General features: G+C 34.6%; 1 protein-coding gene across 3 annotated transcripts in view; it reads left to right on the top strand.

The window, feature by feature from the left end:
• The window catches only part of ROBO2 (roundabout guidance receptor 2), a 1,674,316-nt gene that overhangs the window by 38,273 nt on the left and 1,619,575 nt on the right, over positions 1–16,468 (top strand). The window lies entirely within an intron of this gene.

Below are 16,468 nucleotides of genomic sequence, written 5' to 3'. Positions count from 1 at the left end.
TGATAATGTAGTTAAGTATAACTGGCAAGTGGGGAGGCTCTGAAATAGCAGTAAGGAGGTCAGGGATTTCTCTCTCTTTCTCTCAGGAGATCATGTTTCAGTTGAGATGAGAATGGAGAGAAAAAGGCAAGTCCTTCAAAGATGGAGTATTCTGAGCAAAAGGAATGGCAAATATAAAATTTCTGAACTAGAAGTAAACTCAATATTTTCCTGAGGAGGAGGTCAGTTTGGCTGGAATGAAGGAAGCACACAGGAGAGACATGAAGGTAGGAGTTCTCAGGAGCCCAGAAAAGTTAGGATTTTGGAGGCAATATTTAGATACAGAACTAGAGCATACCCTCATACCATGCACAAAAATAAACTCAAAATGGCTGAAAGACTTAAATATACAACAGGACACCATCAAACTCCTAGAAGAAAACATAGGCAAAACACTCTCTGACATCAACATCATGAATATTGTCTCAGGTCAGTCTCCCAAAGCAATAGAAATTAGAGCAAAAATAAACCCATGGGACCTCATCAAACTGAAAAGATTTTGCACAGCAAAGAAAACCAAAAAGAAAACAAAAAGACAAATTTCAAAATGGGAGAAAATAGTTTCAAATGATGCAATGGACAAGGGCTTAATCTCTAGAATATATAAACAACTTATACAACCCAACAGCAAAAAAAGCCAATCAATCCCTGGAAAAATGGGTGAAAGACCTGACTAGACATTTCTCCAAGGAAGATATACAGATGGCCAGAAAACACATGAAAAAATGCTCAACATCGCTGATTATAAAAGAAATGCAAATCAAAACTACCATGAGATATCACCTCACACCAGTCAGAATGGCCATCATTAATAAATCCACAAACAACAAGTGCTGGAGGGGCTGCGGATGAAAGTGAACCCTCCTGCACTGTTGGTGGGAATATAAACTGGTACAGCCACTATGGAGAACAGTTTGGAGATATCTTAGAAATCTATACCTAGAAGTACCATATAACCCAGCAATCCTACTCTTGGGCGTATAGCTGGACAAAACTTTCCTTGAAAAAGACACATGCACCCGCATGTTCATTGCAGCACTATTCACAATAGCCAGGACTTGGAAACAACCCAAATGTCCATCAACAGATGATTGGATTAGGAAGATGTGGTATATATACACAATGGAATACTACTCAGCCATAAAAAGAATGACATAATGCCATTTGCAGTGACATGGATCAAACTAGAGAATCTCATACTGAGTGAAATGAACCAGAAAGACAAAGACAAATACCATATGATATCACTTATAACTGGAATCTAATATCCAGCACAAATGAACATCTCCTCAGAAAAGAAAATCATGGACTTGGAGAAAAGACTTGCGGCTGCCTGATGGGAGGGGGAGGGAGTGGGAGGGATAGGGAGCTTGGGCTTATCAGACACAACTTAGAATAGATTTACAAGGAGATCCTGCTGAGTAGCATTGAGAACTTTGTCTAGATACTCATGTTGCAACAGAACGAAGGGTGGGGGGAAAAAAATGTCATTGTAATGTATACATGTAAGGATAACTTGATCCCCTTGCTGTATAGTGGGAAAATAAAATAAAATAAAATAAAAACGAACAAATCCACTGAAGTTTAAGCTAGAGATGTAATATGATTAGGTTTACTCCTACACGTTTTCTTCTATCTACATTATGGAGGGTGTACTTCTGGGGAGGGGTAGAGTAGTGGATGAAGAGGGACCATTCAGCTGACTATTGCACCTGTGCAGGTGAAGAGTGATGGTGGATAGAATTATGATGGTAGAAATGAAGCTGGGAAATTTTGTTGAGATTGGAAATTGTTTTGAAGGTTGATCAGTCAGCTAATGACTGATCACGAATTATATGAGATATTTGGATTTGGAGGAATGGGGGCTTATGTTCTTTTATGGGGATGGGTAGTGTTTGATACCATGGGGTAGATTCCAAGCTGCAGAGGTGGAGATAGGTACCTGAGTGTGATTGGCTTTACTTTTATTCCTACATTAACTTGAGATGCCTGTTAGAATTCAAGTGAAAATATCATGTGGGCATAAAGAAGATGACTTGGCTTACGCATGTAAGTTTGAAAATCATAGGCCTATAGATCATGCTTAAAGTCATGTGTCTAGTTTAGGCACTAGTGAGCTATAACCTATGAGCCAAATTTGTTCTGCTGCCTGATTTTGTGTGACCTGTGAAATATATATTTTTTTACATTTTTAAAATGTAAAATATGCAATAGACTACCTGTCTTTTGGCAAGGACAATTGCCCAGATTTTGCCTTTTGGCCCACAAAGTTAACAATATGTACTCTCTGGCTCTTTACTACAAATTTTGCTGACCCTTGGTTTAGATAAAACTGTAGGAAGAGAATATTGATAAAGAAGAGGGCAGCATAATCATGGTCATTCAAATTATGTCAACTGTAGTGTTCAGGATAGAGAATTTAAGCCTGGATATAATAGACAGTAAGACTTTAAAACAATTTAATTATCAAATGTTCAGTGAAAACTTTGGGAGTGAAAAGAAAATATCATCAGACTATTCTTCTACTATACAGGAAGCCTTGGCAGGAAGTGAGCTGTGTTTGAGAAACTGGGAGAAGGCTAATGTAGTTTGAACAAAGAAAGCAAATGGGAGAATGACATTAGATCTGCTAGGAGATTGAAGGAAGGGAGAAGCCAAATACTTCAGGCTTCTTAAAGTGATCTTTAGATGAAGAGGAAGTCATTAAAGCATTCCGAAGGGGGAAGATTAAATCATATCTGATAGGAAGTGGTCACTCTGGCTATATGTGCAGCCAGGATGGAAGAAAGCCAATATGGATGAGGAATTAAAATTACCCATTGGCGTTAGCGAAGTGAAGACCCACTGGTAACCTTAGCAAAGAGAGGTTTGTTACAAAATCCATACGGAATAGCCTTAAGAGTGAAAGTCATAAGGGCCTAGCTATTATGTTTAGTGAAATTTTATTAGACTTCTTACTCTAAGATATATAGGTGGTCAAAATAAGGAACTCTCAGGTTTGTTTCTTAAACTCAGATTTGTGAATCTAACCCCTGGAGATTATGGTAAGATAAGTATAGAGTAGGGCCAGAAGGCTTCCCTGCCCCCACCCCTAAACTCTGCTGGTGAACTGAATGTCAATCATCACTCTAATGATACTGACATAATATCTGACACTTTATATTTTTATAGTTCATTGTTTATGCACATACAGGAAGTTTCTCCCTAGCCCCATGCAAATCCATAATTAAGTGCATCTCAAATATGTCCTTCCATCTGCAGTTTCCATGGTTCCTCTCATGGAATTGAGCTCTCCAGCTCTTGCCTTCCCTGTAGTGTCCTCTAAGAAGATGTGCTGGTCTCATAACACAGCCATCGCATGATAATGTACTTAGCACATCACCCTCACTAGAGGATGGCCTCTCCCAGAGGCCCGAAATTCCATACCTATTCTTCCGAGATGTAATAATATAACTAAATATAACTCAAATAACTAAACCAATTCTATTTTGAATATACCCTGTCTTCTAATTTGAATATCCTTTTTCTCATTATACTGCTTAGCTACTGAGTTATGTTATGGAAACAAATTTTAGCTATCTACAAACACCTTCAAATCTGACCCTGACAGTGAAGATAAATGTCTAAACATCTCTAATGATATTTCTCTCTATACAGTATTTATAGCCATTATTGTTTTTAAGATGATGAATGCTTATTTTTGAATAATGCACCATGAATATTGGGATAATAAATGTATAACTTTTATACAAAGATAATATTTTTGTTTCTAAAATACCACTTATCAAAAGAAAAAGGCAAGTGTTACCTGTTTTTTATATTTGACTACCGAATTGACTTTAAGTCATATTTATCAGCAGGAGCATATTTATTTATTTTTGCTAGGCTAATTACACACTAGCTTTGGATGTTTTTCTTAATATGTCTTTGTATCACTTATCATTTCTGCCCAACATCATACCCATTCCTTATTTATCTTTCTTTGGTTTACCTTTATTTTGAGGATTCTTTCATTTTTGGAATTTTCACTGGTTTTTAATAATTTTTACTTTTTTATGAAAACATAAATGTTCTTTCCAAATTTGTAATTTTATTTCAGAAGCATGTCATATGTACTTTTACCCAAACTCCTCATAGGTGTCATTTGAGGATACTGATTTAACATGTCACCTAATATAACACTTCAGGGACATGATGTCTGCTAACTTTTGATTTGACATAGATTGAAATGCAAACTCAGGAGTTCCCATCGCATTGCAGAGGAAACGAATCTGACTAGGAACCACAAGGTTGTGGGTTCAATCCTTGTTCTTGTTCAGTGGGTTAAAGATTCGGTGTTTCTGTGAGCTGTAGGTTGCAGACTTGGCTCAGATCCTGCATTGCTGTGGCTGTGGTATAGACTGGCAGCAGTAGCTCTGATTTGACACCTAGCCTGAGAACCTCGGTATGCCACAGGTGCAGTGCAGCCCTAAAAAACAAACAAAACTGTAAACTCAGCATGGACTGGTAGAAAGTTTTGGGGTTTTTTTGTTTGTTGGTTTGTTTTGCTTTCAATGTTACATCACCTTAAAGAAATCCAGAAACTAAAACATTTCATTTTGGTGTTCTAGAAAGTAGTCTCTTTCTGAATAAAATAGGTTTTTCATCACTGTTTGCATATCTGTGTTGAATACATGTGGTACTGTATAAGCTCTCATTCACCGTACTGGAAAATGTTCCTATGACAAATTAGCAGAAAAAATAAAGTCTGCTTGTTGTTCACATTCTGGAGCTGACTATTCTGAAAGCTGTTTGAATTTATTACAAATCGTAGTTGTGTTTTTATAACTAATTCATTTGTAAACTGAACTTTATCTACAGTGCATTTGTCCTCATGGTTAATCATTTTTGTATGCTAAATCATTTACAGATGACTTGCTTGTCCTTGAGAATGAGTTTTAGTGCTAAATTTACATTGTGTCAGCTAGGATTCTGTGCCAATAGCTTTATCATGAAAAAACTTGACAAAATTAATGTATAATCTGTAAATCATAGTATCCTTACATTCAGAATTATCCCCCAAATTTAAATTTTCAGCCTAAAATTAGTAGGTCCCTTTCTAAAACTAGTTTTCACTTGTGAAAAGAAAGGAAAATAAAACAAGAAACAATTAACTCAGTAAACAACTGGAGGTCAGATTTCTCTTACAGGCTGTCCAGTCCCTTTCTTTCCTTTCCACCTTCCCCACATATGCACATATAAATGTATAATTTTTAAAATTTAGAGCACATATAAGGAGAAAGTATGTTAAGGAGAAGGTGTGTTGCCCGTACTGAAAAGATGAAGTCTTACATATATGAGATTATATCTTAATTATAAGAAAAAGATAAGGATGTTCATATAATATGAATTCTCTTTATGATGTAGTTCTATTCCAATGTGTTTTGTGGGTAGCCTAAGAACATATTTATAGGAAATTTTATTTTATTAGGAGACCCACTATACTTAAATGGAAGAAAATGTATGTATGTCTCTTAATTCTGAAATGGTTGAAAATGGAGTCTTTTTTTTTTTTTTTTTTGGTAAGATATGTTTTTTACTAGGATTGGCAAACTTTTTCTGAAAATGACTGAACAATTGATATTTTAGGCTTTCCTGGCCTTATTTAGTCTTCTTTCTCTTCTTACTCCTCTGCTTCCTCCTTCTTATAATTTTGTAAGACTATAAAACCATTCTTAGCTTCAGGTATGCAAAATAAACCATAGCCTCATTTGGTCTGTGAGCCCATAGTTTGCAGATCCCATAACATTATCAAAGGCCTTCTTTTCTTCTTAAATATATTGTGTTAGAAAGCAGAGAGAAATTAGCCCAAGTTAGCTCTGAACTTTGGAGCACAGTAGTAGAATGCCATGAAAGCAGGTGTTCTGCTTTTGAATCAAGTTGTACAGTTTGTATTCATTCTGATACTAGAAGTAGATGGAAACTACTTATTTAAAGGGATTATATTTTCCCTTACTAACATGTGGTGGAACCATTTCCCTTTCAGTCTGAACTTTCATGCCATAAATTCCAAATCCTATTTTTTTCCCTAAACAATTGCTGATATCTCTACTGTGCTTTGTGTACATTTTTGCATTTTTCAGTAACTATATTGGTGCAATCTGTGCACTTTGTTTTTTCAAGCAAGGCAAAATGAGAACTTTAGCTAATGTTTATATTAAGCTGAAGTATAAAATAATATGAAAAAAGAAAAATGAAAATAAGGTGGCTTTTTAACAACAACAGAGAACAGCAGATCGAACAAATAGAAGTGGGCTTTAATATCTTATATTTTAGAATCTACCTGGTAAGTTCACAGTGTCCCAGCTATAGGTCTAAACCTAAATTGCAATACTATCATAATGTGGGGTTTGGTAGATAAAGTCAAGTCAGTGTGTACCTCAGCATGTTTCTCTTTGTATCAAACACAGTTGAAATCAACTATAAAACTCGCTGGCTCTAATAGAGCAGATTCTGACTTTGGAGGTGAAAGCGTTTTTACTATGATCATTATAATAAATTTTGATTATACTATGATCTTATTTTGTTTTACAACAAAAAGAATGGATTTATATTTTTGAATAAAAAAATAATCTAGAAAAGCAGTACAAATACAATTTTCAGGCACTTTCCAAACTTGTGTCAGTTTGTTCAATTAGGAGGGAAAATTTGCCCTACTTATTTCAACAGACTTTTTTAAAGCAGTTTTAGGTTTACAGAAAAAAATAAATGAAAAGTACAGAGTTCTCATATACCCCTTACCCAAAACCCAATTTCTTCTGTTTAACAATGTTGCATCAGTGTGATACATTTATTACAAGTGACCCAGTAACTAAAGACTATAGTTTATACTAGGGATGGCTGTTTGTGTTTTAACTGTCTATGAGTTTTAATAAATGTATAAGGATGAACTCACAGCTATATTTTAATACAGAATAATTGTTTCATGGCCCTAAAAATCCTCTGTGTTCCATCTCTTCATCTCCAGAACAGAATTCTTAGTGTAACATCAATTATTCTTTGAATGATTCTAAGTCTAGAAATGTACAAAAGCTTTCTACCATTTAAAATAACTTAATATTCAGACAAACCCTACAGGGAGTCATTGAAACAGTCATGTAATCTAAAAGCCCTCACATCCAAACAAACCAAGAAAAAAAAATGCTTAGATCCTGATTCTATTTGTCAGTTCCTTATTTTCACTGTAAGAACACATTACTGAACACTATAAGCAATACATATAGTCATTAGTTTTGCAATGAAATGCCTTATGAAAGTTATCAAATCACCTTGAGTCTGATCTGCATTATTATTATTGAACCAAAATGTATTTAGCCATAGATGAGAAGCTTTTTCTATAATTTTTTTTTTTTGTTGTTGTTGTTGTTCAGCCATGTGCATCTGTTAGCTTTTTCTGTTTCCCATTGCTGTTTCTGTAGTATGGTCACTGGTATTGTTTATATGGACATGTTGAATGAATACAGTTCTTTCCCCTACACGCTTCAACACACTTCTCTGTTCCTGCCATCGACATAAAGGAAGCATGACAAGAGGAAAGTATATTCCACATGACTTGCTTTGTTGAGGGGAGAGGTGCTAAAATGTATTTACTATGTCTGATCTGCTTCTGTGTCCTTTGTTCTAGGGGGCATGTAAGTTTTTTATTCCTCAGCCCTTCCCAGCCCTGCCCCACTTAGGGTTGCTTCATACAGCCTTGAAACGAGATCTTCATCCTACCACTTTGTGCTACCAGACCAAGGGTAAAATGTGGGGAAGAGAGTGCCTGTGTCTTCATTTTGTGGGACACAGAGAAGAAACATAAACCTGGGTAGCCAGTGCGTCTCCTCTTTAACCATACATCACCCACACCTTCAACTCCTCCCACCTAAAGGATTAAACCAGATTCATGATCCATCCTCCTTTAAAATATTAAGGACAAGGGAAAACATATGTTCTTCTCCCCCACTTTCTCCTCAAACTTGATTTAGCAGAGAAGTTCTCAAGCTATAGGTAATGTGTGTCAGAGCATAGTTTTCTGAGAAAACTAGATAATTTAGAGAAAATTGTATACTATATGTCTCCTTTGAATTTCATCATTTGCTGTGGATAGTGAAGTTCCAAGAACAACTATAAAAGGACTATATTTTTACCTTTACCTAGTGTTTTCCAAACATTTATGAGAAATATTACAGAGCTAATGTTCTATGGAAAAACTTAGCAGAAAACTAGGTGTTGCATGCAATAATGTAGATGTGATATATGCAAAATTTAGTATAAGTGAATTTCTAAAAAAGCATCAGTGATCCATTTTATTTTTGTTGCTGTTCATGTGAGGCAGTTAATAAGTTGGAAAATTAAAACATAGAACCTTCCAAGATAGAGAGAGGAGCACTACTGCATGATGTCAGCAGAGGAGATACTAAAGAAACATAATAAATTCACCCTTTTGCCATCTCTCTAGTCAGTTATTTGCTGGTACAAATAGAAATAAATTCACTTCATGGTATTGTCATTGTAACTGTATAACATAGCAGTAGCTATAGCCAACACTCAATATATACAAGAGTTTAAATGTAGGTTTAACATTGTTATTTTGTTTATTTGCATGAATGCCGTGAGGAATTTCCACTATGCTCTCATTTTCAAAATGAGTGTTTAATTGAATTATAGAATTTATTTTACAATAAGTCCTTGAGTAGAATATAAATTTCTTTGCATGAAAAATAGTTTGTACATGTGAGTTTGAGAGCACTTTAATGGAGCTGTAACCCCATTCCATGCTTTCATTTTTTGCTTTTTCAGAAAAGAAATATATATATATATATTTTTTTGTCTTTTTTTAGGGCCATACCCACAGCATATGGAAGTTCTCAGGCTAGGGGTGGAATCAGAGCTGTAGCCACTGACCTATGCCATGGTCATAGCAACACCAGATCCGAGCTGCATCTGTGTGTGACCTATACCACAGCTCATGGCAATGCCAGGTCCTTAATCCACTGGGAGACGCCAGGGATCAAACCTGCATTCTCATGGATACTAGTCAGATTCATTTCTGCTTAAGCCACAACAGGAATTCCAGAAAAGGAATAATCTTATAGTGTGGTTGTAAAGGTCATGAAGGATAATGCTTGTAAATATACTATTTCCAAAGTGTGCTCAGTGAATTTCATTATTGTTAAGATTTTGAGTTTATGAGACAACCATTTTGTGGCAGTTCAAGTCTGATTCCAGGTTAGGTTCTCACTATTGTAGGAGTGGAGGGCACAGAACAACTAGACAATCTCTAGTCTCCCATTCTCTGCCATGTACCCTCACCGTGCTCTTCATTAACTGTTTGAAACACTTTGTATCATCTATAAGATGAGTCATATGAATGTCTTAGGAAGTATTAGTATCGATGAAGGGCTTGCAGCAGTGCTAAGTACATGGTTGGTGTCTAGATAAATATTGCATTGCTTAATGTTTGCCTATCCTAAACTCCATAACACTGTATCCTATCTACTCCATGCTTGCCATGGTGCCTAGTATATAGTAGCTACTCAGAGTTTTGACTGCTCAGGGGTTAAATGTATCATATTTACCTCCCTTCAGGTGACAGTGTATCCCAAGATACTTTGTTTAGTGGAGCAGAATCTGATACTTGTTACAAATGTAAATTTGACTTTTTAAAGTTGCCTTATTTCACAAGTACAGGAGTACCATCTCCTGGAACTAATTACAGTGGTTGGGAGGAAAACTAGGTACTTTGGTGTCCTTTCTACTAGGCTTTATATTGCTGGATTCTGACACAAAACTTAGGGCCTTTTATTTTGATGCTTTTCTCCTCAATAAAATCCATGAGATCTGCCCCCTGAATTGTTAAGCTTTTATGTTGTATTTGGAAAGATGCTGTCCTAATGGCAGGGGAAAGCTGTTTTAAATGACCCATTTCAGTTTCCTGTAATTATTATGTCAGCCATGATTACTATGAATTTATATTTTAATCAGGGGATGTACAAATCCATTAGCATGTTCCTTTAAATATGAAGCTCCCATGGGATCATTGAGGTAAACTGAAAATATCTGTCATTAGAGATTGTCTTACTAGAATATATTGCTATTACTGCTGGGATTCTAGTCTTCATATGTTCTCCAGTTGAATGTAAAATGACAATAATATAAGCTTTATTTATTTATTTTTTTGTCTTTTGTTTTTTTAGGGCCATACCTGCAGCATATGGGGGTTCCCAGGTTAGGGGTCCAATTGGAACTGTAGCTGCCAGCCTATGCCACAGCCACAGCCACTCAGGATCCCTAACCCACTGAGCGAAGTCAGGGATTGAACCTGCATACTCATGGATACTAGTCAGGTTTGTAAACCACTGACCCACGATGGGAATTCCAATATAAGCTTTATATGGGCAAGTATCCTTGTCTTATTTGAGTAATGAACTATGACTGCACAAATAGTTACTCAATTAATTTTCATTGTTTGAATTCATGGTGAGCTAGAGGTCTTTAATTTACCACCTATGACTGTCCCTAACATTGGCCTGCTGTGTAGGGAAAAAAGGTTAGACAATATATATTGAGTCTTTCTGAGAAAATAGTTTTTTCATTTGTTCTTTATGGTTATAACTCTAGTTGCTATCAAGGCCTTAATGTTATTTTAGGACTTATGTAGTTTTCAGTTTACTTAATAATACTATGAAATTATAAGTTTTCATTTTACTATACTAAATAATTACTATACTAAAATAATTTATTTTATGATGGAGTTGATTTTCTTAAATGGTGTTAGTATCTATACATAAATGTAACAATTATCTCATAACCTAATTTGGAAGAAAAGTAGTACTTTTACTAAAATATTTTTAAATGGAGCATATTTGAATAAAATTACAAGTAATCATATGTATGTGTGTGTGCAGGTATACAAATAGTTTTGCATTTAGTTTCTTTTTTCCTATTATTGAAATTGCTATAATAGTCTTATCAGTTTATAAAATTCATTTTCAGAAGAAAAACAAAGCCTAAAACATAATTAGTTTGCTTTTACTAATTTTTCCATTAATTTATAATTAAGCAACTTAAAAATATGGAAGGACAATTTTGTATGAATGTTTATGCTAAGCTTCCCACATTATTTCCTCAATCAATTCTTAAGCAGGAAGTTTTTTTTTTTTTTTTTTTTTTTTTTTAACTTTAGTGTCCATGTTAAAGTCAGTGCCATTGAGTGGTTTTTATTTTACAAATTCAAGCTACTTAATGTGCAGAAAGAAAGCTTTCTGACTTTTAAGGCAATAATTCTTTTATTACTGCCTATAATCTAATTAAAGTCTTCCCCAATAGAGTTATTATTTCTGTTAGTATTACTGTTGATACTGTTAAGAATAGAGTTTGTCAGAAGAAGGAATATTCTGTTCTTATAATTTATATGCAGTTTCTCACTGTTTCAAATAGCATTAGTGCAGAGCCTTCAGCATCATATGCAAAATAAAAACATCATCAAAATGTGTGTATAAATTAGTGTAGCAGAATGATGCTGATTATTTTATTGATGTATTCTTGAAAGTAAAGTTGATTTGGAAAAACATTGGTAGAAGGGACATTTACTTCATCTTTCAAGAACAACTTGAGATAAATGATTGCATTTGATCCTTGCCTTCCTCCCTGCCAACTTGGATCTCTAGCTAAACTTGCACAGAGTTTAATATTATATTTTTTCCTCTTATCAAATTTCTAGATACAACTTTTTTTTCAGTTTATATGCTGCACAAAGGGAATATCTGCTTAACATTTTAACCATTTATCTAACTTGTTCACCTTTAATTTTGTAATCATTTAGGAGAGATTTTCTTATTAGAAACATAAGAACTTTATATACAATGTGCAAGACAAAAAGAATAAAATTTATTTCACCAATTGTCTACATGTGTCATCCTGATAGACAGCAACTAGGATTAGAGAAGGTAGTAATACCATATCACTGAGCATAAACCTTGTTTTATTTTGAAATTAGAACAAAAAACAATTTTAGTCATTTCTAATGTTATTTTTATATACTGGATTAACTGCCATGTCCTAGCCCAGGATCTCATTCACCCTTTCAGTAAACACAAAAATACCTATTGTTTATTCAGTAACATATTTATTCATTTTATTTATTCAAAAAATATGTCTCATTAGTATTACAAAGCAACACTTATAAGCACAGGATATAATATACTAAGTCCTATCTGATATCTGCATTAGTGAAACTTACACTTTAGTGGAAGAAACAGGCAATAAAGCAAAAATATCTAAACTCTATAATTATAAATGGGATATCCTTTTATGAAGGAAAATGCAGCCCTATGAGAAAACTTTATAGGGGAGATGAAGTATGTCAGGGACTTCTGGGAACAAAGAATGAAGGTCTGGGGTGTGAGAGCAAGAGAGTGGGAGAGGAGGCTAAAGTGATAGGATTTTATGTTTACAAAGGGCAAGATGATGGAGAATCACATAATCCTGATGTAAAATGGAAAAATAAAATGGGATCAACAGTTTTTTCAGTTTGTTTTAATTATTGAAACTCTTTTAAAATGTATTTTAATCCTTGATAAAATAAATGAAAAAAAATTTTAAAAAGACACCTAAATATGATGCTACCATAGTTGGGTACTGCGTTTTGAGATCCATTAATTCCTTTAATCCATGAAAGTTATCCTGATATTAGTTTGCTAGGACTGCCATTACAAAATGCCATGGATCGGGTGGCTTAACTAACCTAAATCTATTTTCTCACAGTTCAAGATCAGAGTGCTGAAGGGGTTGATTTCCTCTGAGGCCATCATGTTTCAGGCTTGTAGATGGCACTTTCTCACTGCTTTGTCTTCTCTGTTTGTCCCTCTGCACACACATATTCTTTTTTTTTTTTAATTGAGGTATAGTTAACTTATAATGTGTTAGTTTCAAGTATACAGCAAAGTGATTCAGTTATATATATACATAAACACATTTTCATATGTGTATACATATATATATACTTTTCAGATTCTTTACCTTTATAGATTATTATATTATGTATAGTTTGCTGTGCTATACAGTAGATCCCTATTTATGACCACATGTACTCCTGATGTCTCTGCAAGTCCAATTTTTCTCTTCTTATAGGAACATCATTTAAATTGGATTAGAATCCACCCAGATGGCTTCATTTAATGTAGTCTTCTCTTAAAGACCTTTCATCCAAATACAGTTACAATCTGAGGAACAGGGAGTTAAGCTTTCAACATATAAATTTGGGAGTACCCAGGTTACCCCATAACATTAATACACAATAAAGAGCCATTTTCCAAGTTACCCAAGTGGCTCAAAGATGGTTCACCTAGTTTAGAGAAAACGTTAAAGAACAATTCTCAGCTGTAGGTCAGACTAAAAGTGTGTTTGAAACAGAAGTAGCATTTTGATATATTATATGAGATGTAACTGAACTCTATTGGAAACTATGAAGATTTCTTACATTTCAAATCCTCTTTGCCATATTAGGGTATTTTTGAAGAATATTAAACATAATCTAATGAATTAATTGGAAGGAACAGGAACAATTTATATATTGAAAATAAAACTTTTGCATGATGCCTTTAAAAATACTGTTCTTATTTACCTCATTCTGCATATAGATATGAGAGACTGTTTTGTTATTTTTGATTCCTCTGATGATCATGATGATGGTTCCCCCCCAAAACCATCATTTGCTGCATTTTGCTATTATTATGTTATACATAAAATCTCAAAGTGAATATTTTTGTCTCAATTTTATATGTATATATTCCATTATAAAATCATATTCCTAAATATTTCCATTATAATGGAGGCTATAGGAATTCATATATTCATTTTATCTAATCACTAACTTATTTTTCATCTACACTTACCTAGTCAGTACACTTTGTTCTTTGCTTATCTTAGGCAATTGAAATTGTCACCCATCTTTTAGCACAGTTGGAAAAATATTTTACAGTACAAACTCCAAAGTGTCAAGGTTATACCTTTCTACAAGGCAGGCATATTTCACTCCTGCTCAAACCCATACCTTTCAGACTTTGTATGATAGATTTGACTCTTAAATAAGCCATGCTGGTTACCAGTTTATATATGTTGGCTCTTTGTATTTTACTGATTATTGTCTCTTAAGAAACAGGTGTGCTTAACTTGTTCTTAAGTTGCCATTTATGGACATGTTAAATGTGAGGCATTTGCTGGATATTAATAACTCAGATATTTAATAGGCACAGGGATTTTTGACCTTGTGATTGGTATAATTATAAATACCCATTTTGATTGTAAGTCTTTTGACCATTCCAAACTAAACTGCAGTTTTTTATCCTCTACTAATTCTGTTAATGTTGTGTACATCATAATGAGATATAACTACTGTAGACTGCATGAAAATATCTCCTAAAAGTTTTTATATTTTAACAAGAAGGGAGGGTAACTAAGGCACATGATTTAAAAGATTTAAGAGTTAAAGTAGAATAGGCTTGGAGGAGTTCCCGTCGTGGCGCAGTGGTTAACGAATCCAACTAGGAACCATGAGGTTGCGGGTTCGGTCCCTGCCCTTGCTCAGTGGGTTAACGATCCGGCCTTGCCGTGAGCTGTGGTGTAGGTTGCAGACGCGGCTCGGATCCTGCGTTGCTGTGGCTCTGGCATAGGCCGGTGGCTACAGCTCCGATTAGACCCCTAGCCTGGGAACCTCCATATGCCGCGGGAGCGGCCCAAAGAAATAGCAAAAAGACAAAAAAAAAAAAAAAAAAAAAATAGGCTTGGAAATCTTAGAACTCATATCTGTTCCTGTATTTTTCATTTGAAAAATGAAATTTCAAGAAATACATTAAAATCTTATTTCATAAAACTAAACACATCATTAAAATCTTTTAAAAGTGTCGTTTGATATAGAAGTTAAAGTTAGTTTTGAAATACAGTAGGGTAGTTAGGTCCTCACACTTTGTTGCTCTTTAAATTGTAAAATTTTAATTATTGCTCTTAGAGGCCACAAATATGTTCATCTTAACTTGACTATTGCAGAGACAAGTTAAATTAGTTCCTCCTAAGAATCAGTCACCCCATTCATTTAATGAATGGGTAATTAACTAACCCTATTAAATAGAAAGACCATGCCTAAAATTGGCTGGGTAGAATCATATAAGACATGATTTCGGGAAGGTGAGATGGCTTCTCATCAGCACTCTGCCTAAGGAGTGTATTTTTTTAATATCTTACATGCAAAAAGAATATGAGTGCATACTTGATGAATTTGTGCGTGGTTCCTCATAAAATATTCATAATAGCAATCAAAATAATGATAAAAATCGTGAAGATATATTTTTTGGATGAACAATTTTCTTTTAGTTTAATTCTGGCTTATTTTTCTGGACTTCTAGATAGCCTTTATAGTTCTTCTGATATGGATTTATCTGCTCTTGGAAAGCAGTGGTTGTGTAATGGATAGCATGGAGACTGTGTAACTGACATGTCTAGATTTGAATCATGCCTCAGTCACTAACCAGTACATCACAAGTGAGGTGTCAGAACTGGTTTTCTCATAATAAAGAACAGACATGGAAGAGTTCCCTTCACGGCTCAGTGGGTTAAGAACCCAATGTGGTCTCCGCATGGATGCAGGTTTGACCATTGGTTTTGCTCAGTGGGTTACAGATCTGGCATTGCCGCAAACTGTGGCATAGGTCACAGATGTGGCTCAGATCTAGTGTTGCCATGGCTGTGGTGTAGGCTTCAGCTGCAGCTCTGATTCAACTCTTAGCCCAGGAACTTCCATGTGCCATAGGTGCAGCGGTAAAAAGAAACAAATAAAAATAAAAAGACAGACATGGGAACATTAATCTCATAATGTGTAGTATTTAAGTGAGATAATTTAAATGGAATGATTTATGTAAAATGCAAATCACAGTGGCTGACACATAACAGATACTCAAATATTAGTGCCTGTTTCCTAATCCTGAGGGCTTCACTTTTTTACTCCTCCAAGATAAAAGCAATTTTCCACTCTATACTTTCTACTGAAGAAAAGTAGAAGAATAAACCTGTTCCTATCTAGTAACTTTTATCTCTTTATTTTCTTGAGTTTCTAGAGTTAGGTGTTATTAGATATATAGTTAATTTTAACTCATATCTTTATGGATGATTTTTTTATCCACATAATGCTCACCGTCAAAGGTTTTGGCACATAGGCTCATGTCTTTGATTTCAATAGGATGTATACGTGTACTTAGAAGCTATGTGTTTTGCCATTTGAGTAGGTAAAAGGAAGTGGGGAGAAATCATAAGTAAAATTTTTACTCCAAAATAATATTCTAACTTTTCTTTGAAGAAATGTAACAATATAATTATTTAAACTTGGAACCTCTTAAACTATGTTTTTTTTTCCTCT

The sequence above is a fragment of the Sus scrofa genome, chromosome 13, assembly GCF_000003025.6.
Source record: "Sus scrofa isolate TJ Tabasco breed Duroc chromosome 13, Sscrofa11.1, whole genome shotgun sequence".
Classification (NCBI taxonomy): domain Eukaryota; kingdom Metazoa; phylum Chordata; class Mammalia; order Artiodactyla; family Suidae; genus Sus; species Sus scrofa.
This window is presented reverse-complemented; position numbering and strand designations above follow the sequence as displayed.